We start from the raw sequence: 25,352 nt of genomic DNA on the forward strand, positions 1-25,352 counted from the left end.
GCCACAGCTCCCCCTACTGACGAAGCTATGGACACGAGTAGGGCAACATTTAGGGCACCTGATGCACAGAGGAGACGGGCCCATGGAGCTTGTTTTGTTTGTGGTGCAATAGAGCACCATATGAGAGACTGCCCCGAGCGGTTAAACTCCAACGCCCGCCCCTAGAAACTGGGCTAGGGGTGGGCCGAGACATTCACGTGGGACACACCCACATCGCCACACGACTCCCAGTTACGATCCTTTATGAGGACTCAACCCTGAAGGCCCCAGCACTGGTGGACACGGGCTCTGAGGGGAATCTGTTGGATAGCAGATGGGCCAGGGAGATAGGGCTCCCTCTGGTGGCGCTTACCTCGCATGTACAGGTTCGGGCACTAGATGGCTCCCTACTCCCTCCGATCACGCATAAGACACCACCTGTAATGCTGGTGGTGTCAGGAAACCACCGGGAGGTGATCGAGTTTTTTGTGACTCAGGCCACTTCCCGTGTGGTTTTAGGTTTTCCCTGGATGTTGAAGCACAATCCCCGGATTGATTGGCCGTCCGGGGTAGTGGTTCAGTGGAGCGAGACCTGCCATCGGGTGTGTCTAGGTTCCTCGGTTCCTCCCGGCTCCCAAGCTAAGGAGGAGGTCAGAGTCCCGCCCAATCTGGGGACGGTGCCGGTGGAGTACCACGACCTTGTCGACGTGTTCAGCAAGGATCTGGCTCTCACGCTTCCCCCCCACCGTCCGTACGATTGTGCCATTGATTTGGTTCCGGGCAGTGAGTTCCCGTCCAGTAGGCTGTACAACCTCTCACGGCCTGAGCGTGAATCAATGGAGACCTACATCCGGGACTCGTTAGCTGCCGGGTTGATCCGGAATTCCACCTCCCCGATGGGCGCAGGTTTCTTTTTTGTGGGTAAAAAAGACGGCGGACTTCGTCCATGCATTGATTATAGGGGGCTGAACGAAATCACGGTTCGCAACCGATACCCGTTGCCCCTGTTGGATTCGGTGTTCACACCCCTGCATGGAGCCAAAATTTTTACCAAGCTTGATCTTAGAAATGCGTATCATCTGGTTCGGATCCGGAAGGGAGACGAGTGGAAAACGGCATTTAACACCCCCTTAGGTCACTTTGAGTACCTGGTCATGCCGTTCGGCCTCACAAACGCCCCCGCGACGTTCCAAGCCTTGGTTAACGACGTCTTGCGGGACTTCCTGCACCGGTTCGTCTTCGTATATCTAGACGATATACTCATCTTTTCTCCGGATCCTGAGACTCATGTCAGGCATGTACGTCAGGTCCTGCAGCGGTTGTTGGAGAACCGGCTGTTTGTGAAGGGCGAGAAGTGTGAGTTCCACCGCTCTTCTTTGTCCTTCCTGGGGTTCATCATCTCCTCCAACTCCGTCGCTCCTGATCCGGCCAAGGTTGCGGCGGTGAGAGACTGGCCCCAACCCACCAGCCGTAGGAAGCTGCAACAGTTCCTAGGCTTTGCTAATTTCTACAGGAGGTTCATTAAGGGCTACAGTCAGGTAGTTAGCCCCCTGACAGCCCTGACCTCACCAAAAGTCCCCTTCACCTGGTCGGATCGGTGCGATGTCGCATTCAAGGAGTTGAAACGGTGCTTCTCGTCTGCACCTGTTCTGGTGCAGCCCGATCCTAATCGCCAGTTAGTGGTTGAAGTGGATGCCTCGGACTCAGGGATAGGAGCCGTGCTATCCCAGAGCGGGAAGACCGATAAGGTCCTTCACCCGTGTGCCTATTTTTCCCGCAGGTTGACCCCAGCCGAACGGAACTATGACGTTGGCAATCGAGAGCTTCTTGCGGTGAAAGAGGCTCTTGAGGAGTGGAGACATCTGTTGGAGGGAACGTCCGTGCCATTCACGGTCTTCACTGACCACCGGAACCTGGAGTATATCAGGACCGCCAAGCGGCTGAACCCCAGGCAAGCCCGCTGGTCACTGTTCTTCGGCCGTTTTGACTTCCGGATCACCTACCATCCCGGGACCAAAAACCAAAGATCGGATGCCTTGTCCCGGGTACATGAAGATGAGGTCAAAACGGAGCCGTCGGATCCCCCGGAACCCATCATCCCGGAGTCCGCTATCGTGGCCGCTCTCACCTGGGACGTGGAGAAGACCGTCCGGGAGGCCCTGACACGAGACCCGGACCCCGGAACCGGACCGAAGAACAAACTTTACGTCCCACCAGAGGCCAGGGCTGCAGTTTTGGACTTCTGTCACGGTTCTAAGCTCTCCTGTCATCCTGGGGTGCGAAGAACCGTGGCAGTCGTCCGGCAGCGCTTCTGGTGGGCGTCCCTGGAGGCCGACGTCCGGGGTTATATCCAGGCCTGTACCACCTGCGCCAGGGGCAAGGCGGACCACCGCAAGACACCGGAATTGCTACAGCCGCTGCACCTGCCTCATCGCCCCTGGTCTCACATCGGCCTGGATTTCGTCACGGGTCTCCCGCCGTCCCAGGGAAACACCGTCGTCCTCACGATAGTGGACCGATTCTCCAAGGCGGCCCACTTCGTGGCCCTCCCGAAGCTACCAACGGCCCAGGAGACAGCGGACCTCCTAGTCCTCCACGTCGTCCGTCTGCATGGGATACCATCAGACATCATCTCCGATCGCGGTCCCCAGTTCTCCTCGCATGTTTGGAGGAGCTTTTGCCGGGAACTGGGGGCCACGGTCAGTCTCTCGTCCGGGTATCACCCCCAGACCAACGGACAAGCAGAACGGGCCAACCAGGAGATGGAGCAGACCCTACGCTGTGTGACAGCCGCGCACCCGATGGCCTGGAGTACCCACCTGGCCTGGATCGAGTACGCCCACAACAGTCAAGTGTCGTCCGCCACCGGCCTCTCCCCCTTCGAGGTGTGCTTGGGGTATCAACCCCCGTTGTTTCCGGTGGTTGAGGGGGAGGTCGGTGTGCCCTCGGTCCAGGCCCACCTACGGAAGTGCCGTCGGGTGTGGCGTGCCGCCCGTTCTGCTTTGTTGAGGGACCGGACGAGGGCAAAGAACCATGCAGACCGGCGGCGGGCCCCGGCTCCCACGTATCGTCCTGGGCAGGAGGTATGGTTGTCCACCAAGGACATTCCCCTTCAAGTGGACTCCCCGAAACTGCAGGAACGATACATTGGTCCTTACAAGATTCTCAAGGTCATCAATCCCGCCGCAGTGAGGCTCCAGCTGCCGGCCTCACTGCGGATTCATCCGGTATTTCATGTCTCCAGGATTAAACCCCATCACGCCTCACCCGTCTGCACTCCGGGTCCGGCGCCACCTCCTGCCCGGATCATCGACGGAGAGCCGGCCTGGACCGTGCGCCGGCTCCTTGACGTTCGACGAATGGGCCGGGGTTTTCAGTACTTGGTGGACTGGGAGGGGTACGGCCCCGAAGAACGCTCCTGGGTGAAGAAGGGCTTTATCCTGGACCCGGCCCTCCTGGCCGACTTCTACCGTCGCCACCCTGACAAACCCGGTCGTGCGCCAGGAGGCGCCCGTTGAGGGGGGGGTCCTGTTGTGTGGGCCGCTGAAGAGGAGGTACTGCTGGCCCACCACCACTAGAGGCCGCCCTGCCTGGAGTGCGGGCTCCAGGCACCAGAGGGCGCTGCCGCCTCACAGGAGCAGCCAGGACGACAGCTGTCATCCATCACTAGAGACAGCTGATCCCAATCAAGACGGAGGTATATCAGCAGGACGGCATCTCCACCTCATTTGCCGAGATATCGCCATACCTAAGAGGTAACGAACTCAGCCAGTTGCTCTATTCTGAGAGTTAATACTTTTTGCTTGTGCTTAAGGTCAGCTGAAGACCGTGTTGGACGTGAATAGATAAGTACTCACCTTCCAATCCTTCAGTGTTGTTTTTTTGAGAAGAGGTGGAGGTGGACTCTCCACCCTCCGTGTTGCTGGGTGCAGCCGCATCCACGCCTGACTGTTTCTGTTTCCTGCCAGCAGTACCGGATCTGGCGAGCGGAGGCAGTGGCCACCTGGGAATTCGGGACTTGGCGGCTCCAGTATCCCCGGGGTCCCGTGGCGGCGGAGATCGGGTTGGCTCCGGTTCGACTTGGACAGACGTCTCCTATCGTCGAGCCTGCCCACACGACACCTTTGAATTAGACTTAATCTCTCTATTGTTATCAGTTGTATTTGTTGTGCCCTTTTTTCGCAACAGTAAAAGCAGTGTATTTGATTCCTCCATTGTCCGTTCATTGTCGCCCCCTGTTGTGGGTCCGTGTTCCTACACTTTCACAACACTATGTATAAAATAAAGCTGCAGACGGCGAGACGAAACACACTTGAAAAGTACAGAAGACTTTGGAACGTCATACAACAATATGAAGACGACAGGATACAAGCTGCTAAAGAGATGAAGCATGGCGGTAAGCTAATCGTTAGCTTCCTACGTAGCTCATAAATAATAACTGCAGACTGTCGCTATTAAGTATTAAAATTGTGGCTGTCAAAATAAAGCGTTACTTTAGATTAATTAATTACAGCACCTATCAGGCCTTCAGTCACACTTTGCTCCATTTTCTTTAGATGTCAGTGACTTGGTCTGTAAATAAAGACTCGTTTCTGAGAGCAATAACTGGGTTAGATGTCAGTACTTTTTATACCAAAGTAATTTGCTTTGGTAACTTATTGTTTAATCTCAAATGTTGGAGTTTGTGTGTTTACTGATGTTCATGCACAAAATGTTGGTTCGGTTTCAATAACCATGAATTAATGTCGTCACTGAACTCGAACAGGCTTAAAACACATTAAAAAGGTTTGATTCATGTTTTTCATTCAGATTTTAATTTTCAATGAACAGATTTAAAAATTAAATCTAAAGATAATTATTAAAGCGGTCATATTGTGCAGAATTAGCCTCCACATTGCCACAATTCTGTTTTTACAGAAATTCTATATATTATAGCCTTTACTGTCATTGTACACATACAATGAAATGTGTGCATTTAACCCATCCTAATTACAGTTAGACAGTTCTCCTGATTTAAGATCAATTTACAGCTCGTTTAATACGTCCTTGATGTGTAACAGAAATAACCGATGCTTTTTTTTTACCAGATTAAATGCTCCAAACACACAGAGATCTGAGTTTTTTAATATACTTGCAATTAAATGATTCATTTAGATTAACTAATCACAAACCCTGCAATTATCTTATTTTTTTAATAACCTGACAGCACTAATTAAAATATGTATGATGTGTGTGTGTTTCAGATGGTTTTCTCAGAGTCACAGCAAAAGTTCATCCCATGGAATGGGATACATTTGTCATCATTTGCCTACATATTATATGCCGGTTATGTTTCACTGTGAATTTTGAATAAATTTTTGTACTTTTTGCTGAAATGTCTCCATTTTTGTGTAACATCAATTTGATTTGTAAAAGTTACCAAGGTTTACTGATTTAAAGGCTAACAGTTTGAAATGCTATTTGAGCATAATCCAGTAGTAAAATAAGTTTTACATTTAATGGACTCATAAATGTAAATAGAAGTAAATAGACAGTAAACCTGGTTGTTCAAAATATCTGAAAAAAATTACTTCTGTTTGGTATAAGTCATCCAGCAGAATTATACACCACAGTACAATAGTTTGTGGTAAAATGTTACATCTCATTACAGGCTAACCCTCCTACAGCCAGAATTCCTTGATGTAATGGTCACTGAAGTGACTAAACCTTTTTGTTTGTTAAATACCATTTGCTTAAATCTCAGTTTAGTCATGATTATTCTAAAATGATTCAGTCAGGTGTAGTGTGCAGTGTCTTCTGGAGTGGCAAATCCCAAAGTTCGCCCAGCACGCCAAGGAATGCCTGATTAAATGCAGCTTCCACCTCCCTCGCTTCATCGAGGATCAGTCAGATGAGTTGATCACACTGAACCCAGTTCAGCTTCAGCCTCAACATCACTCAGGATTCTCCTGCTGGAACAGGCTCCTTTTTCTCTCATCTGGACAATAATGAAGGTAGAAATAGGAACTGATTAACAAAAGCAAGTTAAAAAAAATTATATATACACACATACATACATCCAGAGTGACACCCCCCCCCCCCCCCCCCAAAAAAAAAAAAAACATAACAATTGTAATAAATCCCACAAAAAAAACTTACTTTGTTTTTACTTACAAAAAATTTACTTTGTGTTGCTGTAATGTCCGGTACCCATGCACGGACAAAACCTGGGAGATTTTCTTATTTCGGGTTGCTTCATCCAGCTTCATCCACCTCTCTGTATTCTCTCCTCTGCCACCAAACACAGAAATGTCTGCAACTCATCCACGGACAACAGTGTGGTTTTGTGCAAGTAAAAAAACTTGCCGTGAAACAAAAGAAAAGCACAGCCGCTGTACACTGCTGCGGGTATTTAAAAATGGTGGGTTTGATTTTTGTGTCGGACGTCACGCTCATGACTCCTCCAGTGATCTGACCAGTCAGTGGCCGGCAGCCTGGTGACGTCACATTTTAGTATCGGCTCGGCTCGCTTGGAACCTCTCCTGAGCAAATACCAAAAAAAGCACCAAGTACCAGGTACTAACCCTAATGGAAAAGCAAAAAAAAAAAAAAAAGAGTAGAGTCGAGCAGAGTAGTGCTAGTTTTGTGTAGTAGAAAAGGGCCTTAAGACAATGCTCCCATTCACACGTCAGTCATCGCTGACGTGTGAATTCATGAATGTGAATATGAATGTGTCCCCTTGTTGGAAAAATTCACATATGCCATTAAAATGATAATAATGATGATAATATATATGAAATAATGTATATGAAATAATATATAATATATATGAAATAATGATATTTACTCATATATATATATATATATATATATATATATATATATATATATATATATATATATATATATATATATATATATATATATATATATATATATATATATATGTTTTTCTATTTGACCATCATTCTCCTATTACCACAACCTGAGATGAATCCTGTGAAAATAATTGCTTAACATTCCAAAACCATCAAGGTTGCAAACAGAGGCTTGATCAAGGACTGCATGTCCCTGTTTGTGGTTTAACATGTGCCAGCAGAAACTGATTAGTCAGAGGAGCAGAATGTTCCACAGCCTTGAAGTGCCTTGTATCTGTCTGCAAGCGATGTGCATCATACGATCACGTGTATGTAAATGAATGATTCACCCTGTAACCACCCATGTTTCTTACAATAAAAGGCTCTGCAAAGTGGGACCTCTTCAGAAGAGTGCACAGAAAAGCTGCAAGTTCTGTTGAGCTCTTCCCCTTTGCGCAAAGCCACCAAAAGAATTTCTATTCTCTGTCTGGTTCTGTTGAGTCTTGTTTTTGTATGTGCAGGTAAAAAGGGTTAAACCTGATATATTTCCTGGTGCCGTGACCCGGATGTCAACATACCCAGTCGCTGCGGAAGAAGGAAGACACGCCGAAGCCCATCGACGGCCGGCTCCATAGGGAGACCGAAAGAAAGTCCCAGGGAGTGAATTCTCCACCAGGCCAGTGATTTAGAAGTCAACCTCCAACCGCAACGCTGGATTGACGACATCCGGATGGGAAAAAACCAACGGACCGGACACACTGAAAGTAAGTAGGAAAACGATGATCACAGAGACATGACACAGGAATAAAAATCGTATATAGAATAGTGGCGCTCAAGGTCCACAGAGAAAAACGTGTGGGACACGTTGAATAAAAAGTAGGATTTAACAACAGGATACGTGAAAAGTAATAGTGATCAAATTAACGCAGGATTTTACAACAGGATGCAACAACAGGATACGTGAAAAGTAATAGTGATCAAATTTACGCAGGATTTTACAACAGGATGCGACAAAATACAGCTGTCTAAATGAATGAATGTGATTTGTGTGAATGTGATTTGTATGAAAGTGACGATTTACAATCGAAGCACGGGCGCCCTGACATCCTCCATTCCAGGGGACAAAAACAAAGGCGCTGTCTGTGAAGTAAATTGTGAACCGATCCATACGCACCACACTTGTTTGTGTTGAATGACGTGACTGAAAAGAGGCACTAGGCAAGGTCACCCACCTCCATCGGGAGGTTGAAGTGGTTGACATTTTTCAGTCAGACTGATAACCAAACAGTAAAAAGGGACAAATAATCATTTGTTTAGGTCTCCCTAGGAGACACCCCCACGATCAACCAAAATGGGAAACACACAGGGTAAACAAGTTTATGAAAATGATCCAAAATACATGCATTGACTAAACCCTGACTATACGCGGTTTCTGGAAAAATGGGGAAGAAAATACAAGTTTAATGGGAAATTGTTAATCGATCCCATACAACAAATTGTTGATAAACTAACAACAAGCACTGCGATGAAAAAAGGAGACAGAAGGAGGAGATATTTTTTCTATATATTATATATTTTTTTTTCTATATATTTTCTAATATTTTCTCTATGGATGAGTTCTATTCCAATGATGAGGTGTTTTTCCAGGGTGGATTTCCCCACGGACGTAGCCACGGCTGAGGTCATGGATGTGGTGGATGCCGCCCTCGGGGCAGGGGAAGAGCACATGTGATATTTGACAGACAGGAAAATACCTGTTGGAGTTGTGGAGAATTGGGCACGAGACTGCCCTTATCAACAAGGTCCATCTCAAAGGAAGGGCCCCGCTCCATCAGCCCCTCCCTTTGAAAAATGACTAGAATGTTGTGTGGCCACCAGAAGAGGAGGTACTGCTGGTCCACCACCAGAGGGCGCCCTGCCTGAATGGTGGGCTTCAGGCACGAGAGGGCGCCGCCGCCTCACAGGAGCAGCTGGAGATGACAGTTGTCCCTCATCACCATCTGACAGCTGTCCCTCATCATCATCACCATCACTATAAAAGCCGGGCAGCAACTCCACCTCGCTGCCGAGAAATCAGTCTACCTACCAGGTAAACTTCTCTGCAGTTTTGGTGCCGATCGCACAGTGAGTTTTGATTGCCTTGCAGGCGTTCCTGGACCTTTCCTCAGCTGGAGGCTGGGATTGCAGATCCAACAGGAGACGACATACCTCTCTCCTCACGGATAAGTAGTATCAGGACCTGCACGTAGTTGTCTGGAGGTGGAGGTGTTTTGCCCTCCGGACGAAACTGTTTGCTGACTGTTTACTGGGTGTGTGCACACACACCTACCATTAACTGTTTCTGCTTCCTGCCAGCAGTACCAGATCTGACAGCTGGAGACGGTGGCCACCTGGGGACTCAGGACTTGGCGGCTCCGGTGTGTTCCAGATCCGTTGGCAGTGGAAATCGTGTGGGACCCAGCTCTTCTCTGGATGGACGTCTTCTATCCTCGAGCCTGCCCACATGTCACCGTAATACATTGTTTGACTCTAAAGACTGTGATTGTTTGTATCTTGTTGTGCACTTTACAAGAGTAAATTGTTACTTTTTGGCTTATTCATTGTCCATTCATTTACACCCCCTGTTGTGGGTCCGTGTCACGACACTTTCCCAACATAGAAGCTGCAAAAACTGCAGTATTTAAATCAGATGACATTCCTGTCACACCAACTAACAGGCAGGATAACTCTGATGATTCTCACAATGACAAATTGGATTCAGTGGACATTTGTGGAGCATGGACAATGATGGGCATGAAAGACAAACCCACCATCACTTTGGTGGTAAATGGTTTTCCGTTTGAGTTCTTGTGTGATACGGGCGCATGTAGAACAGTGATGAACACACTGCCCCCTAAAGCAAAAGAATCACACAATAAAATTTATGTGAAATCAGCTAATGGTGACACCCCTCATTTAGCTCCTTTGCGCACATGAAAAGATGTCTTGCTGGAACTCATTATAATAGTAATAATGATGCCATATCTACCTTCTATGAGGACAGTGTTAAGGCACTGCAGCAAGGCTGGAAGAAGTGCAAAAAGTGCCATAGTGGAAAGCCTTCTACATCAAGCCTTATGCATCTGCTCAAAGTAGCCAGCCCAACGTGACCCTCGTGCATGCAGGGACAGGCAATCCAGATTCATTATTTTTATTTTCATTGTCTGTGAGGACATCAATGTCGGGGGGGTCACAGGTATGGATCATTTGAGCATCTGATTCTCCGCTCTGCCCATGATGGTACATATTGTTTGGGGCAGAAGTATAGACATCAGTCGTGTTATTTTGTCATTGTTTATAGGCCCCCTGGCCCATATTCTGAATTCCTGGATGAATTTGGTGAGTTTATTTCTAACTTGTCAACTAATGTTGATAATATCTTGATTATGTGTGATTTTAACATTCATATGAATCGGCCCTCTGAACCCCTCTAAATCATTTATGGACATTGTAGATGCATTGGGATTTCAGCAGTGTATTCAGGGCTTGACACATATTAGTGGTAATACCCTGGATTTGGTTTTGGTACGTGGTATTGCTGTCATGAATATTGGTATACTGCCCCTTGCATCGGTGGTCTCTGACCATTCACTTATTAAGTTTACATTTACATTACCACGTTTAGTGGAGCAACAACCTGGCCTATTACTGCGGCGACGCATTAAACTTTCAACTAGGACTGAACTTGAAGCCAGATTGCTTGGTCTTTTAGCTTCAACTTTGCAGAATGCTCATTCAGTGGACAGTCTGGTGGATGGTTTGAATTCGGTACTCAGAACTACACTTGATGAGATTGCACTTCCTTTATTAAGGCCTTGCCTTCCCAAAGTGCAGTCGCCTTGGTTTAATGGTTACTCGCGGGACCTCAGGCAGAAGGCTAGAGGTCTGGAACAGAAGTGGTGTAGCTCTAAATTAGAGGTGTTCCACTCTGCATGACATGATGCAGTTGCAGAGTATAAGCATGCACTATGGACTACAACGCAGGCTTACTATTTGGATTTGATCAATAAAAATAAGCACAACTCAAAATTTTTGTTTGAATGTAGCATTTCTTATCCATGGTCGGTCACCTGTTAGTCCTCCGTTTATAGCTCAAGACTTCTTGGAGTACTTTGAGAAGAAACTAGAAGACATTAGATTGAGCATATCTAAACATGCTTTGGCTCAATCTCTGCACCCTGCTGTGGGGGTGGGTGTAAATCTAGGTGACACCTAGATTTACAGAATTTGATACTATTTCAACTAGACGTGCTAGCAAAGCACTACAAAAAACACAAGCTGCCTATTTGATCCTATACCAACAAAATTGTTTAAGGACCTGCGGCTTGTTCTTGGGCCGACTGTGCTGGAAATTGTTAATCTTTCATTAAGCTCTGGTTTATGAAGGGTCAAAGTGATCAAAATTAATTGAAATATTGAATGTGGTAAATATGTTGTGTGGGCCGCCAGGAGGTACTGCTGGCCCACCACCAGAGGGCGCCCTGCCTGAAGTGCGGGCTTCAGGCACGAGAGGGCGCTGCCGCCTCCAGGAACAAGCCGTGGTGACAGCTGTCACCCATCAACCATGACAGCTGTCACTGATCATCTACTCCACATCTGGAATAAAAGCAGGAAGACACCTCCACCACATTGCCGAGATATCAACTTCATCAAGAGGTAATATCCTCAGCCTTTGTGGTAATTTTCTAAATCTATCTATTGTGAGTGTTTGCAGGAGTACCGGTCCTTAGTTTGTGGAGGCTGTGCAGGACGGCACTCTTTTCCTCTGAGGGATCGCTGCAACACATATTGAGTGAGAGGTGGAATTCCCACCATAATTGTTACTGGGTGCACACACACCCACACTTGACTGTTTTTGTTTTCTGCCAGCAGTACCAGATCCGACACGCCGAGACGGTGGCCACCTGGGGACTTCGGGACTTGGCGGCTCCAGTATCCCTCGGGTTCGGTGGCGGTGGAAATCGTGTGGTTCCGGTTCGTCTCCAGATGGGCGTCTCCTATCGTCGAGCCTGCCCACACGACACCTTTATTAATTGACTTGTGTACATTCTGTAATCTGCTGTGTTTGGTTGTGACATTCACAACAGTAAAGTGTTCTAATTTAACTCCTTCCATTGTCCGTTCATTTACGCCCCCTGTTGTGGGTCCGTGTCACTACACTTTCCCAACAAAATATGAACGCAGTAAAACATAGATTGTGGTAAAAATGAAGGCAGTAAAACTTTGAATGTGATGAAAATGAAAGCAGTAAATATTGAATGTTGTTAAAAAATCAAAAGGGTAAAACTGGACTTGATAAAAATGGAAGGTGTGAAGTACTGAACATGAAAATGAGTGACGTAAAAAACAACATGATTAATATTGCCCCTTTGAAAATTGGAATTGTTGAATTTGGATGCCATTAAAATCACATTATGGTAAATATTAAGCTTAAAAATATAACATTGGCTAATTTAATTCACTGCCTCAATTTTAGCAGGTCCACTTTACCCACTTCAGTTTTATCATTCACAGCGTCAACTGTGAAATTTTGCTCACTTCCGCTGGATCGGAATACGGCAGCAGCCACTGTGCGACAGCGGAAATTTGTAGTCCAGAGCCACTGTGCATGTCACTGACCGCGGGGTGGCGCCATTGGGAGTCGCGGGCGAAGAGCGCCCAAATCTAATTAAAGCGCTTTTCTGCTTCACAAAAGTAGCACTACTCGGCTCGACTCTACTCGGTTTGGTTCCAGGCGTCCTTTTCCACTACACAACTTTTCCACTACCTCCTCAACGTGGGCGGGGTCAGCAGAGCAAACTGCAGTGACGTTGTTTTATACGCGACACAAACATAAACAATGGCGGACTTCGTGTGTTTACTGCTCTGTGAGTTTTTAAGAGAAAGCTGCTGGCGATGAGACGAAACGCTTGAAAAGTACAGAAGACTTTGGGAATTCATACGACAATATGAAGACGAGAAGATACGAGCTGCCAGAGATGAAGAGACAAAGCATGACGGTAAGCTAATTGTTAGCTCATAAATAAGTAATAACTGCAGGCTGTCGCTATTAAGTATTAAATTTGTGGTTGTCAAAATAAAGCGTTAATTTAGATTAATTAATTACAGCACCTGTCACACTTTGCTCCATTTTGTTTAGACGTCAGTGACTTGTTCTGTAAATGAAGACATGTTTCTGAGAGCAATAAATGTGTTGGATGTCAATACTTTTTATACTGAAGTAACTTGCTTTGGTAACTATTGTTAAAAATCAAACGTGGGAGTTTGTGCGTTTACTGACGTTCATGCACAAAATGTTAATTTTGTTTTAATGACCGTTAATTAACGTCGTCACTGAACTCAAACAGGTTAAAATGCATTAAAAAGGTTTGATTTGTTTTTCAATGGACAAGTTTAAATACGAAATCTCATAATTATTAAAGGCGTCATATTGTGCAGAAAGAATCAGCTTCCAAACTCCCACAATTCTGTTTTTATAGGCATTCTTTATAATACAGCCTTTTATTGTCATTGTACACATAAATACAATGAAATTTGTCTGCATGTAACCCATCCAAATTACAGTTAGACAATTTAAGATCAATTTACAGCTTAATACCTGCTTGATGTGTAACAGAAATAACCCACACCCTCTTTACCAGATTATTAAATGCCCCAAACACACACAGGTTTTTTTTAAACATACCTGCAATTAAATGATTCATTTAGATTAACTAATCACAAACCCTGTAATCAATTACATTATTTTTTAATAACCTGACAGCCCTAATTAAAACATGTTTGCTGTATGTGTGTGTTTCAGATGGTTTTGTCAGAGACACTGCTGCAAAAGTCCATGCCACGGAATGGGATACCTGTCATTTGCCTACACGTCATACTCCGGTTATGTTTCACGGTGAATTTTGAATAAACTTTTGTACTTTTGGCTAAAATGTCTCCATTTTTGTGTAACATCAATTTGATTTGTAAAAGTTACCAAGGTTTACTGATTTAAATTAAATGCTAACAGTTTGAAAAACCGTTTAAGGAAAATCCAGTAATCCAGTGAGATAATCCATCCCACCTCATACTGATTATCCCCCCCCCCCCCCCCCCCAATAAAACAAAACTGCACCTTTCAGAGTGGCCTTTTATTGTGGGCAGTCTAAGGCACACCTGTGCACTAATCATGGTGTCTAATCAGCATCTTGATATGGCACACCTGTGAGGTGGGATGGATTATCTCAGCAAAGGAGAAGTGCTCACTATCACAGATTTAGACTGGTTTGTGAACAATATTTGAGGGAAATGGTGATATTGTGTATGTGGAAAAAGTTTTAGATCTTTGAGTTCATCTCATACAAAATGGGAGCAAAACCAGAAGTGTTGCGTTTATATTTTTGTTGAGTGTACCTACAATTTGTGTGATTGTTCCTATTAAGAACTAAAAATTAAGTAAAACAAACTTTATAAATGTTTTAAAATTCAATAGGTTTTATTCCAATAGTGACTTGCAATGTATTTATGGAATTCACACATAAAATCAATAATGCATAAAAACTTTTGAAATCACTTAACTGATAACAGATTAAATGATGGAATTCATCTTTACAGAATGAACATCATTGCTCAAAAATAAAAAAGACATAAAATGAAGAATTTTCAACTTCATTTACAAAAGATTTCTTTCGTGGTATACCACATACCCTACTCCAAAAAATGTTCAGACAAAATAAGAATAAATCTTCTAGAAATAATAATGAACCCTAAATCATTTCATCAACTGACTTACATACAACTGATAATACACATTTTAGGAGCAAAAATAAATTCAACTTCTCTGCTTCAAACAAAAACTACAATCTTTTAGACATCTACATACAATTAATAATACATCATCATATTTAAGAGCAAAACTGTGGACAGCTTTAACAAACATTCCTTTCAATAAAATATTTTAAGTTTTTAATCACATAGATTTGAAGACTCAGTATGACAGTCAGATATGACCATATAACTGAACACAATTTTTAAAAGCAAAACTGAACAGTTTTAACACAAACACATTACAATCAAATTTCCTGAGGAAATTCATGATGAAAAAATATATATCATACAAAAATAATACAAAATTATTATTTTAAATTAATGTTTGATCCCCAGAGAAAAAGTTTCTCGGGAAGTAAAATTAAATATTCCATGTACAATGCAAATTAAATGCATGCTGCTAATCTGCCTGTAAGTTTTATATATGTGTGTGTGTCCTTTATTGTGTTATCAGTGTATCAGTGGTATATTCACCTCTGTATGTTTATATTGATGTTGTAGGATAAACTCAATAACATTTTATGTTTTGATGGCATCTAAAGGAGGACATGCGTGTGCACATGCATAAGCTTCTATAAAGCATGGAAGTTACCTTTGACCGGAGGATGTGCGTGCACATTGATGTCCGTGAGATGTCTAGTCACTCCAGAGGTGTTATCAGGTTGTGAAAACAGTTTTCCGTTTTCGAAGTGTTTTTCAGCAGCTTTTACATAATATATGATAGACATGTTAGATTTACACAGAAATTAAGCTGTTTTGGAGCAGATTCTGCCATGTTGGATTAGCAGACAGAGAGAGACCAGATGTTACGGTGCCTCTCTACTGTGACTGGCTGTCACCCCTCCAAGAAAAAAAAAAAAAAAAGATTTGTAAGACTGTTAGTTTCTCAAACCTGTAATCTGGGTCAGGAAAAAGTTCAGGATGGTCCCGTCTATACTTCTTTGATTCTGCTTGGATAGGACAGCTTCGGATTATGGCACAACTGTAGAAATGATGGTAGTACTGTCCATTGATGTGATATTTATTACAGCTGCCATGACAACTCTGTAAATTTGTGGCACGTCCCTGGCAAGGCTACCTTTGGCTGTTCCTGACTTGCCCCGACTGTCAAAGATAAACAGGAGCCGTAGCGTACAAGCCGCCCCTGGCAATGCTTGTTACCATATACTTCCCTTGTTCCATTCCAGGGGTGTATGCAGTTAAGGTATTGATTAGGTCATTCCTTCGGTGCCTGGTTCCCTTGTCCTCGTCCAAGTTTGTCATTAGCACTCTTGAGCTGTAAGTTGAACATTTCCATTGTTAGTCATAAGCAATTATATATATTTTACTGTTCAGATAGTGTATAATTTGAGCAGCATGATCATAACTGGTATTCAACTCAACACCTTATTGGACAGGCCCTATATTTTTAACAAGCTGTTTATATTGCTTGCAGAATTTTCTGAAGTTAGTTATCAGCGAGGTATACCACACAGGTGAAAGCAGATCAGACAAAAATGATTAATCTTATGTACCCACTGCTATTTGTGTAAAGGGCCTTTCACACCACAGACTTTGGAAGTGTCACAAATTGGTCTAAAAAGCATTATTTTGAATGAAACGCGCTGCTTTTTAGAGCCGTCAGAAGCATCGCGTCAAAAGTCGAGCTAATCAGATACTTCTGCCAGGAGCACGCGCATTGCCGCTTGTTGACAAGCTACAACGGTCAAAGTTCAACCCAATCCAACTTTCGCCACTCTGAACTGTCCAATAGAAACAATGCATCGGGTCCAAACACGGAAGACTTGTGGCAGAAACCACTGATCTCTACGAAACAGAAACATGTCACATGACTGCTCATTTTGCAGAAGAAAGTAAGTCCCTTCGGCTGCTCCCTTGTTTTCACTCGGGGTCGCCACAGCAAATCCAAGGTGGATCTGCATGTTGAATTGGCGCAGGTTTTACGCCGGATGCCCTTCCTGGCGCAACTCCACATTACATGGAGAAATGTGGCAGGGGTGGGATTTGAACCTGGAACCTTCTGCACTGAAACCAAGCGCTTTAACCACTTGGCCACCACTCCTGCATTTATACAGAAGAAAAATCCTAGCAAATGTTTTTTTAACCCATCCATCCATCCATTTTCTTCCGCTTTATCCGGAGTCGGGTCGCAGGGGCAGCAGCTCAAGCAAAGCCGCCCAGACCGCCCGATCAACACACACCTCCTCCAGCTCCTCCGGGGGAACCCCAAGGCGTTCCCAAGCCAGCCGAGAGATGTAGTCCCTCCAGCGTGTCCTGGGTCTTCCCCGGGGCCTCCTCCCAGTGGGACGTGCCCGGAACACCTCTCCAGCGAGGCGTCCAGGGGGCATCCGGAAAAGATGCCCCAGCCACCTCAACTGACTCCTTTCGACGTGGAGGAGCAGCAGCTCGACTCAGAGCTCCTCCCGAGTGACCGAGCTCCTCACCCTATCTCTAAGGGAGCGCCCAGCCACCCTGCGGAGGAAACTCATCTCGGCCGCTTGTACTCGCGATCTCGTTCTTTCGGTCATGAGCCAAATCTCATGACCATAGGTGAGGATCGGAACGTAGCTCGATCGGTAAATCGAGAGCTTTGCCCCCCTACTCAGCTCTCTCTTCACCACGACGGTCCGATACAGCGACCGCATCACTGCAGACGCTGCACCGATCCGTCTATCGATCTCACGCTCCATCCGTCCCTCACTCGTGAACAAGACCCAGAGATACTTAAACTCCTCCACTTGAGGCAAGGACACTCCACCGACCTGAAGAGGGCAAAGCACCTTTTTCCGGTTGAGAACCATGGCCTCGGATTTGGAGGTGCTGATTTTCATCCCGGACGCTTCACACTCGGCTGCAAACCGCCCCAGTGCACGCTGAAGGTCCTGATTTGACGAAGCCAACAGAACCACATCGTCCGCAAACAGCAAAGACAAGATTCTGTGGTTCCCAAACCAGACCCCCTCTACACCCTGGCTGCGCCTAGAAATTCTGTCCATAAAAATAATGAACAGAACCGGTGACAAAGAGCAGCCCTGGCGGAGGCCAACGTGCACTGGAAACAGGTTTGACTTACTACTGGCAATGCGAACCAAGCTCCTGCTGCGGTCGTACAGGGACCGGATAGCCCTTAGCAAAGGACCCCGGACCCCGTACTCCCGGAGCACTCCCCACAGGGTGCCCCGAGGGACACGGTCGAATGCCTTCTCCAGATCCACAAAACACATGTGGACTGGTTGGGCAAAGTCCCATGAACCCTCGAGCACCCGATGGAGCGTGTAAAGCTGGTCCAGTGTGCCGCGACCAGGACGAAAACCACACTGCTCCTCCTGAATCCAAGGTTCGACCATTGGTCGAATTCTCCTCTCCAGTACTCTGGAATAGACCTTACCGAGGAGGCTGAGGAGTGTGATCCCCCTATAGTTGGAACACACCCTCCGGTCCCCCTTCTTAAACAGAGGGACCACCACCCCGGTCTGCCAATCCAGAGGCACTGTCCCCGATCGCCACGTGATGTTGCAGAGGCGTGTCAGCCAAGACAGCCCCACAACATCCAGAGACTTAAGGTACTCAGGACGGATTTCATCCACCCCAGGAGCCTTGCCACCGAGGAGCTTTCTAACCACCTCGGTGACTTTGGCCTGGGTAATGGATGAGTCCGCCTTTGAGTCCCCAGTCTCTGCTTCCTCTTCTGAAGACGTGACGATGGGATTGAGGAGATCCTCGAAGTACTCCTTCCACCGCCCGACAACATCCCCAGTCAGGGTCAACAGCTCCCCACCCGCACCGTAAACAGTGCTGGTGGAGAGCTGCTTCCGCCTCCTGAGGCCTCGGACGGTTTGCCAGAATCTCTTTGAAGCCGACCGATAGTCCTCCTCCATAGCCTCCCCGAACTCCTCCCAGACCCGTGTTTTTGCCTCTGTGACCGCACGGGCTGCAGCACACTTGGCCTGCCGGTACCTGTCAGCTGCCTCTGGGGTCCCACCTACCAACAAAGATAAGTAGGACTCCTTCTTCAGCTTGATGGCATCCCTTACTTCCGGTGTCCACCACCGGGTTCGGGGATTGCCGCCGCGACAGGCACCAGAGACCTTGCGACCACAGCTACGAGCAGCCGCATCGACAATGGAGGTGGAGAACATGGTCCACTCAGACTCCATGTCTCCAACCTCCCCTGGGATCTAGGAGAAGCTCTCCCGGAGGTGGGAGTTGAAGACCTCGCTGACAGAGGGTTCCGCCAGTCGTTCCCAGCAGACCCTCATGATACGTTTGGGCCTGCCAGGTCTTACCGGCTTCCTACCCTCCCAGCGGATCCAACACTCCACCAGGTGGTGATCAGTCGACAGCTCTGCCCCTCTCTTCACTCGAGTGTCCGAGACACGTGGCTGAAGGTCAGATGATACGACTACAAAGTCGATCATCGACCTCCGGCTCAGGGTGTCCTGGTGCCACGTGCACTTATGGACACCTTTGTGCTCGAACATGGTGTTCGTGATGGACAAACTGTGACTAGCACAGAAGTCCAACAACTGAACACCACTCGGGTTCAGATCGGGGAGGCCGTGCTTCCCGATCACCCCCCTCCAGGTCTCACTGTCGCCGCCCACGTGGGCGTTGAAATCCCCCAGGAGAACAACGGAGTCCCCAGTCGGAGCGCTATCTAGTACCCCTCCCAGGGACTCCAGGAAGGTCGGGTACTCTGCACTGCTGCTCGGCCCGTAGGCCGAGACAACGGTGAGAGACCTGTCCCCGACCCGAAGGCGTAGGGACGCGACCCTCTCGTTCACCGGAGTGAACTCCAACACTTGGCAACTGAGCTGGGGAGCAATAAGCAATGCGACCCCAGCTCTCCGCCTCTCCCCGTGGGCGACACCAGAAAAATGAAGCGTCCAGCCCCTCTCCAGGAGTTGGGTACCAGAGCCCAAGCTGTGCGTGGAGGTGAGCCCGACTATCTGTAGTCGGTATCTCTCAACCTCCCGCACAAGCTCAGGCTCCTTCCCCCCTAGTGAGGTGACATTCCACGTCCCAACAGCCAGGGGCTGTGAGCATGGACCGGGCCGCCGGGCCATCCGCCCTTGACAGCCACCTAATCCTCTCTGCACCCGACCCCCATGGCCCCCTCTGCAGGTGGTGAACCCACAGGAGGGCGGGCCCACGTCACTCTTTCGGGCTGAGCCCGCCGGGCCCCATGGGCTAAGGCCCAACCACCAGGCGCTCGCGCGCGAGCCCCAACCCCAGGCCTGGCTCCAGGGTGGGACCCCGGCTCCGCCATACCGGGCGACGTCACGGTCCTTGATCTTTTACTGGTCATGGAGGTTCTGAACTGCCCTTAGTCTGACCCGTCACCTAGGAGCTGTTTGCCTTGGGAGACCCTACAGGGAGCACAAAGCCCCCCGACAACATAGCTCCTAGGATCATCCGGGTACGCAAACTCCCCCACCACGATAAGGTGGCAGCTAGAGGGGGAGATGTTTTTTTAACCTCAAAATTAATTTAATTTCTATAATTAAGCTTTTTTGTGGTTCATCAACGCACATACAACATGGCGATCATTCAGCTTTCCTCTAGAAAAAAAATTCAGAGCGAAAATCTCTGCCCCGTTGCCACATGTGATGCGTTGGGGATGTCGGGAGGCGCTGATGCGACCCGACTGATGTCACGACACATTGGGAGGCGTTGCCTGACACGTATGAAGTGTACGAGGTCTATTAGAAAAGAAACCGACAGTTTTATTTTTTTTTTTTAAATATATGGATTTGAATCACGTGTGATTACATCAGCCAAGCTTGAACCCTTGTGCGCATGTGTGAGTTTTTTCACGCCTGTCGGTGACGTCATTCACCTGTGAGCACGCCTTGTGGGAGGAGTGGTCCAGCCCCCTCGTCGGATTTTCATTGTCTGAGAAGTTGCTGAGAGACTGGCGCTGTGCTTGATCAAAATTTTTTCAAAAACTGAGGCTCACCCGAGTGGACATCATTCGAGAAATTCAGCTGGTTTTCTGTGTAAATTGTAACGGCTGATGAGAGATTTTGGATTGTTTCTATCGCTGTAAGGACTTCCCACGGAGCTTGACGTCGCGCAGCGCTCCGAGGCGACGTCGTCATCCTGTTTCAAGCTGAAAACCTCCAAATTTAAGCCTCTGTTGACCCAGGACGTCGTGAGAGAACAGAGAACTTTCAGAAGAGGTCGGAATCAGCAGTTTATCCGGACATTCCACTGTTAAAGGAGATTTTTTAAATGAAAGATGTGCGGACGGATTGGCGCGTTGGCTCGCAGCCGGCACGGCGGGCCCGCCACAGGAAAAACACCTCCGTGTTGATAACCATTTGTAAAATCCAGGCGGCTTTTGGTTGCTTTCAGTTGAGTGAGTATCTGAGAAACTGTTTAACAGCAGGACATGTTCCAACTTGTCCTTAAGGCTTCAAATGGAGGTGTTCTTCCTGTGGCGGGCGTGCCAATCCGTTTTCAGCTTGAAACAGGATGACGACGTCGCCTCGGAGCGCTGCGCGACGTCCCGCTCCGTGGGAAGTCCTTACAGCGATAGAAACAATCCAAAATCTCTCATCAGCTGTTAAAATTTACACCGAAAACCAGCTGAATTTCTCGAATGATGTCCACTCGGATGTGCCTCAGTTTTTGAAAAAATTTTGATCAAGCACAGCGCCTGTCTCTCAGCAACGTCTCAGACAAAGGAATTCCGACGAGGGGGCTGGACCACTCCTTCCACAAGGCGTGCTCACAGGCAAATGACGTCACCGACAGGCGTGAAAAAACTCTCGCATGCCCACGAGGGTTCAAGCTTGGCTAATGTAATCACACGTGATTCAAATCCATATGGTTTTTTAAAAAAATAATAATAAGGTCGGATACTTTTCTCACAGACCTCGTACAATGTAAAAGGCCCTTTGGTTACTGTATCTCCATAAATGGGTGATTCTTAGACTAGGGGCACTTATTATGTCCTTTGATCATATTGTATGAAAAACAGAAAAAAGGAGAAATTTCATACTTTTATAGTTATCTTTACAATGAAAGTGTGTTAAGAAATTTGTTCTAGTAGTCTATGATGACTTTTTCACCTTTTTTCAGCATCATTATATGCAAATATTGCTGTTTTGTGCTTGTCCCACACCCAGACTTTTGATCTTCAATGATAAAAATGAACGGTAAAGAAACGTTTTTTCTAATGTTTTAAAATATCTCTGAATAAAATCAGTAAAATAATCAAAACACAATTGGGGTATTCAATGTCATACAACTGTTGTGATTTTTTTTAAACAAAATGTAGTTGTCCCACACTACTGCTGTAATTTTCACCACAACACTGTAATGTCCCTTTAAACAGTTTGTATGAAAGATTGTTTGGGTAGTTTCTATGGAGATAAACAGTGACATCAGAGCATATGTATATAGCACCAAATCACAACAAACAGTTGCCCCAAGGTGCTTTATATTGTAAAGCAATGGTGTGGTGGAAATTACATTTACAAGGCCAATAGTGCCCGTAGTTAAAGAATCACCCAAATACAGCATGTTTCATAATATACTGTGTAACCAATAAAACGGCAAAACTTTACTGAAGTGAAGAGGACCTAACAAACAGAAAATACATGAACTCACTTCTTTTAGTGACTTTACTGTAAGGCCCATTACTTACAGACACTGCTTGTAATTGGTTCTAGTCCACATTTCTGGTTTAGCAAGGCCATTCTTCAGATGATCATCTCAGCAGCGTCCACATTGTTCTCCCTCCTGGTATGTCTGGGAACCGACACTTTCAGGGACGGTCCAAGGACACAGCGGATCAACTTTGTCATTCAGCTGTTTGATACTGTGAATGATGTCATTCTGCTTCTCCTGGAACACAAAATGTATATAGATCCATATGTTACAACCTTAATACAGAAGTTCCCACTTTACGAGGGCTGTCCATAAAGTATAGGTCCTTTTTATTTTTTTCAAAAACTATATGGATTTCATTCATATGTTTTTACGTCAGACATGCTTGAACCCTCGTGCGCATGCGTGAGTTTTTCCACGCCTGTCGGTGACGTCATTCGCCTATGAGCACTCCTTGTGGGAGGAGTCGTCCAGCCCCTCGTCGGAATTCCTTTGTCTGAGAAGTTGCTGAGAGACTGGCACTTTGTTTGATCAAAATTTTTTCTAAACCTGTGAGACACATCGAAGTGGACACGGTTCGAAAAATTAAGCTGGTTTTCGGCGAAAATTTTAACGGCTGATGAGAGATTTTGAGGTGATACTGTCGCTTTAAGGACTTCCCACGGAGCGAGACGTCGTGCAGCGCTCCCAGGCGCCGTCGTCAGCCTGTTTCAAGCTGAAAACCTCCACATTTCAGGCTCTATTGATCCAGGACGTCGTGAGAGAACAGAGAAGTTTCAGAAGAAGTCGGTTTCAGTATTTTATCCGGATATTCCACTGTTAAAGGAGATTTTTTTTAATGAAAGACGTGCGGACGGGTCCGCGCGTCAGGACGCAGCTGGCGCGGTGCGGCGGCACAGGAAAAACACCTCCGTGTTGATAACCATTTGTAAAATCCAGGCGGCTTTTGATGGCTTTCAGTGGAGTGAGTATATGAGAAATTGTTTAACAGCTGGACATGTTCCAACTTGTCCTCAAGGCTTCCAACGGAGGTGTTTTTCCTGTGGTGGTGCGTTGAGGCGGCTGCGAGCCGACGCTGCAATCCGCCCGCACGTCTTTCATTAACAAAAATCTCCTTTAACAGTGGAATATCTGGATAAAATGCTGAAACCGACTTCTTCTGAAACTTCTCTGTTCTCTCACGACGTCCTGGATCAATAGAGCCTGAAATGTGGAGGTTTTCAGCTTGAAACAGGCCAATGATTAAGCCAATGCTGTTGACTTTTCATCATGAACATGGACAAATCTGTGCATGAACAGAGTGATGAAAGTGAGCCATGGGGGAAAAAAAAAAATTTGAAAGATCATGGCAAGGCCCTGTTAGGGTCTGGTAGTTGTCCCCCAGAAAAATGTGAAATCTCAAATGCATTCTGGTGCTTTCTCAGGTCTATTTACCCACCAAAAGAATCTCCTCAAATTTTTTTTTTTTGGATCAGGTCAGTTTTTCCACCCCAGAAAAGGTGGTAAACCTCAGTAGTATAGCATAGACAGTATGCACACACTATGCAAATGAAACATTATGCAAGGGACATAGAAATTGAGTTTTTATATAAAGAATTCTAAAACTCTATCAGTAATAAACAAACATGTTTATTAAGTAACAGGGCCTGTAAATTATTTCTTTAAGGAAGGAAAGTCATATACTTCATTACTGGCAGATTTTACTGTATTTTCAAATTATATCCCAAATAGAACAGAATATTTCTTGCCAGAAATTGAATATTTTGCTTGTTCTATGTGAATTTTAGAATTTACTGGCACAGGACACTGTACAATCTTATTTAACCATTACAGTACAAAACTCTGGATACGGATCAGGCTGTTGTTAACTGCAGGCAGACACTCAACCCACTGATCAGATGGATTCACTGATTTAACAACTCTTATGGCAGCCGGCATGGTTGCTGTTGGGGGGAACAAGCAATAATCCGAAAATATTATCATAAACTTATCTTTATAAAGTCTCTTTCTAGGCACTGACATTACTTAAACTTCAATTGCATCAACACCTAATAAAACACAGAGTATATATTTTAGTCATGGTCATAAAAAGATATGTACATTTTAAATTTAGCCTTTATTTAACCAAGTTAATCTCATTGAGCTCGAGACCTCTTTTATAAGTGAGACCTGGACAATTATAAAGTTTCCAATTCACCCAACCTGCATGTCCTTGGATGTGGGATGCCCACACACACCTTATTGACACCTTTAGACTCCTGGCTTAATACCAGAATAGATAAAACATGGACAAAATCTTAATTAGGCCTGTGCCTCTCTGTGGCTAACGTTAGCTCCAGGCTCATCAAAAACGTGTTGGTTTGGTTCCCAATAGTCCATGGCTGGCATAATCAAGCTTTCAAGCCGGTTCTGTCATTTCTGGCTAAAACGGGTTTGTGCTCAGATCAGGTTCCGTTACCTTAAAGTGTCTTTTGACATTCATAGCGTCGTGATCACAGTAGAAAGGTGGAACCAGTGTGGTGGTTTTCTGTGATGAATCCCAGTCGACGAACCCCCAGCGTTAGTCTCCAATTCTGCACAGTGGTCTCTTAATCATAGCACAGAAACTGAACAGGCAAATTAACTTCTTGAACATAAACTTTTATTTGCCAGCGAGAGAGAGCAGCGCTGCTATTTAGTTAGCTAAAGTCTTCTTCTCTTTTGATGAACAGCGGGTTTTAACCCAAGTCGGTGCACTACTGCCACCAACTGTTTGAGCACTGCAAGCAGCTGTGAGCAGCTGCAAGCATATTGTTAACAAAATAAGTTAATAGTAAATAAATCTATGTACATAAACTACTTTAAATAAAATGAATTCATTTGAATTTTATCCTCTGATAATGTTGGTCAAACTTTTTTTAAAATAAAGCACTATAGTGTTTCAGACATTTTATGACCCAATTTTTACAGTAGTTTTGTGAGACAGCATTTGTCTGAGCTGATAAACCTGCTCTGCCTTTACCTTTAACCATGAAGGAACCACTTATGCTACAAATTTGTTAACTTAATTGGCAATACTTGAATGTATAAATGTGA

At 45.8% G+C, this 25,352-nt stretch overlaps 1 long non-coding RNA gene across 1 annotated transcript; it reads right to left on the reverse strand.

The window, feature by feature from the left end:
- Positions 1 to 15,615: 15,615 nt before the first annotated feature.
- On the reverse strand, positions 15,616 to 24,965 carry LOC117529885. Its single transcript, XR_004566132.1, has 3 exons — positions 24,736 to 24,965; positions 22,315 to 22,514; positions 15,616 to 15,936 (listed from the first exon to the last, which is right to left on the reverse strand). It is a non-coding gene; the product is annotated as an uncharacterized LOC117529885 (long non-coding RNA).
- Between the last annotated feature and the right edge of the window lie 387 nt (positions 24,966 to 25,352).

This window comes from Thalassophryne amazonica, chromosome 17 (genome assembly GCF_902500255.1).
Source record: "Thalassophryne amazonica chromosome 17, fThaAma1.1, whole genome shotgun sequence".
In the NCBI taxonomy this organism is placed as follows: domain Eukaryota; kingdom Metazoa; phylum Chordata; class Actinopteri; order Batrachoidiformes; family Batrachoididae; genus Thalassophryne; species Thalassophryne amazonica.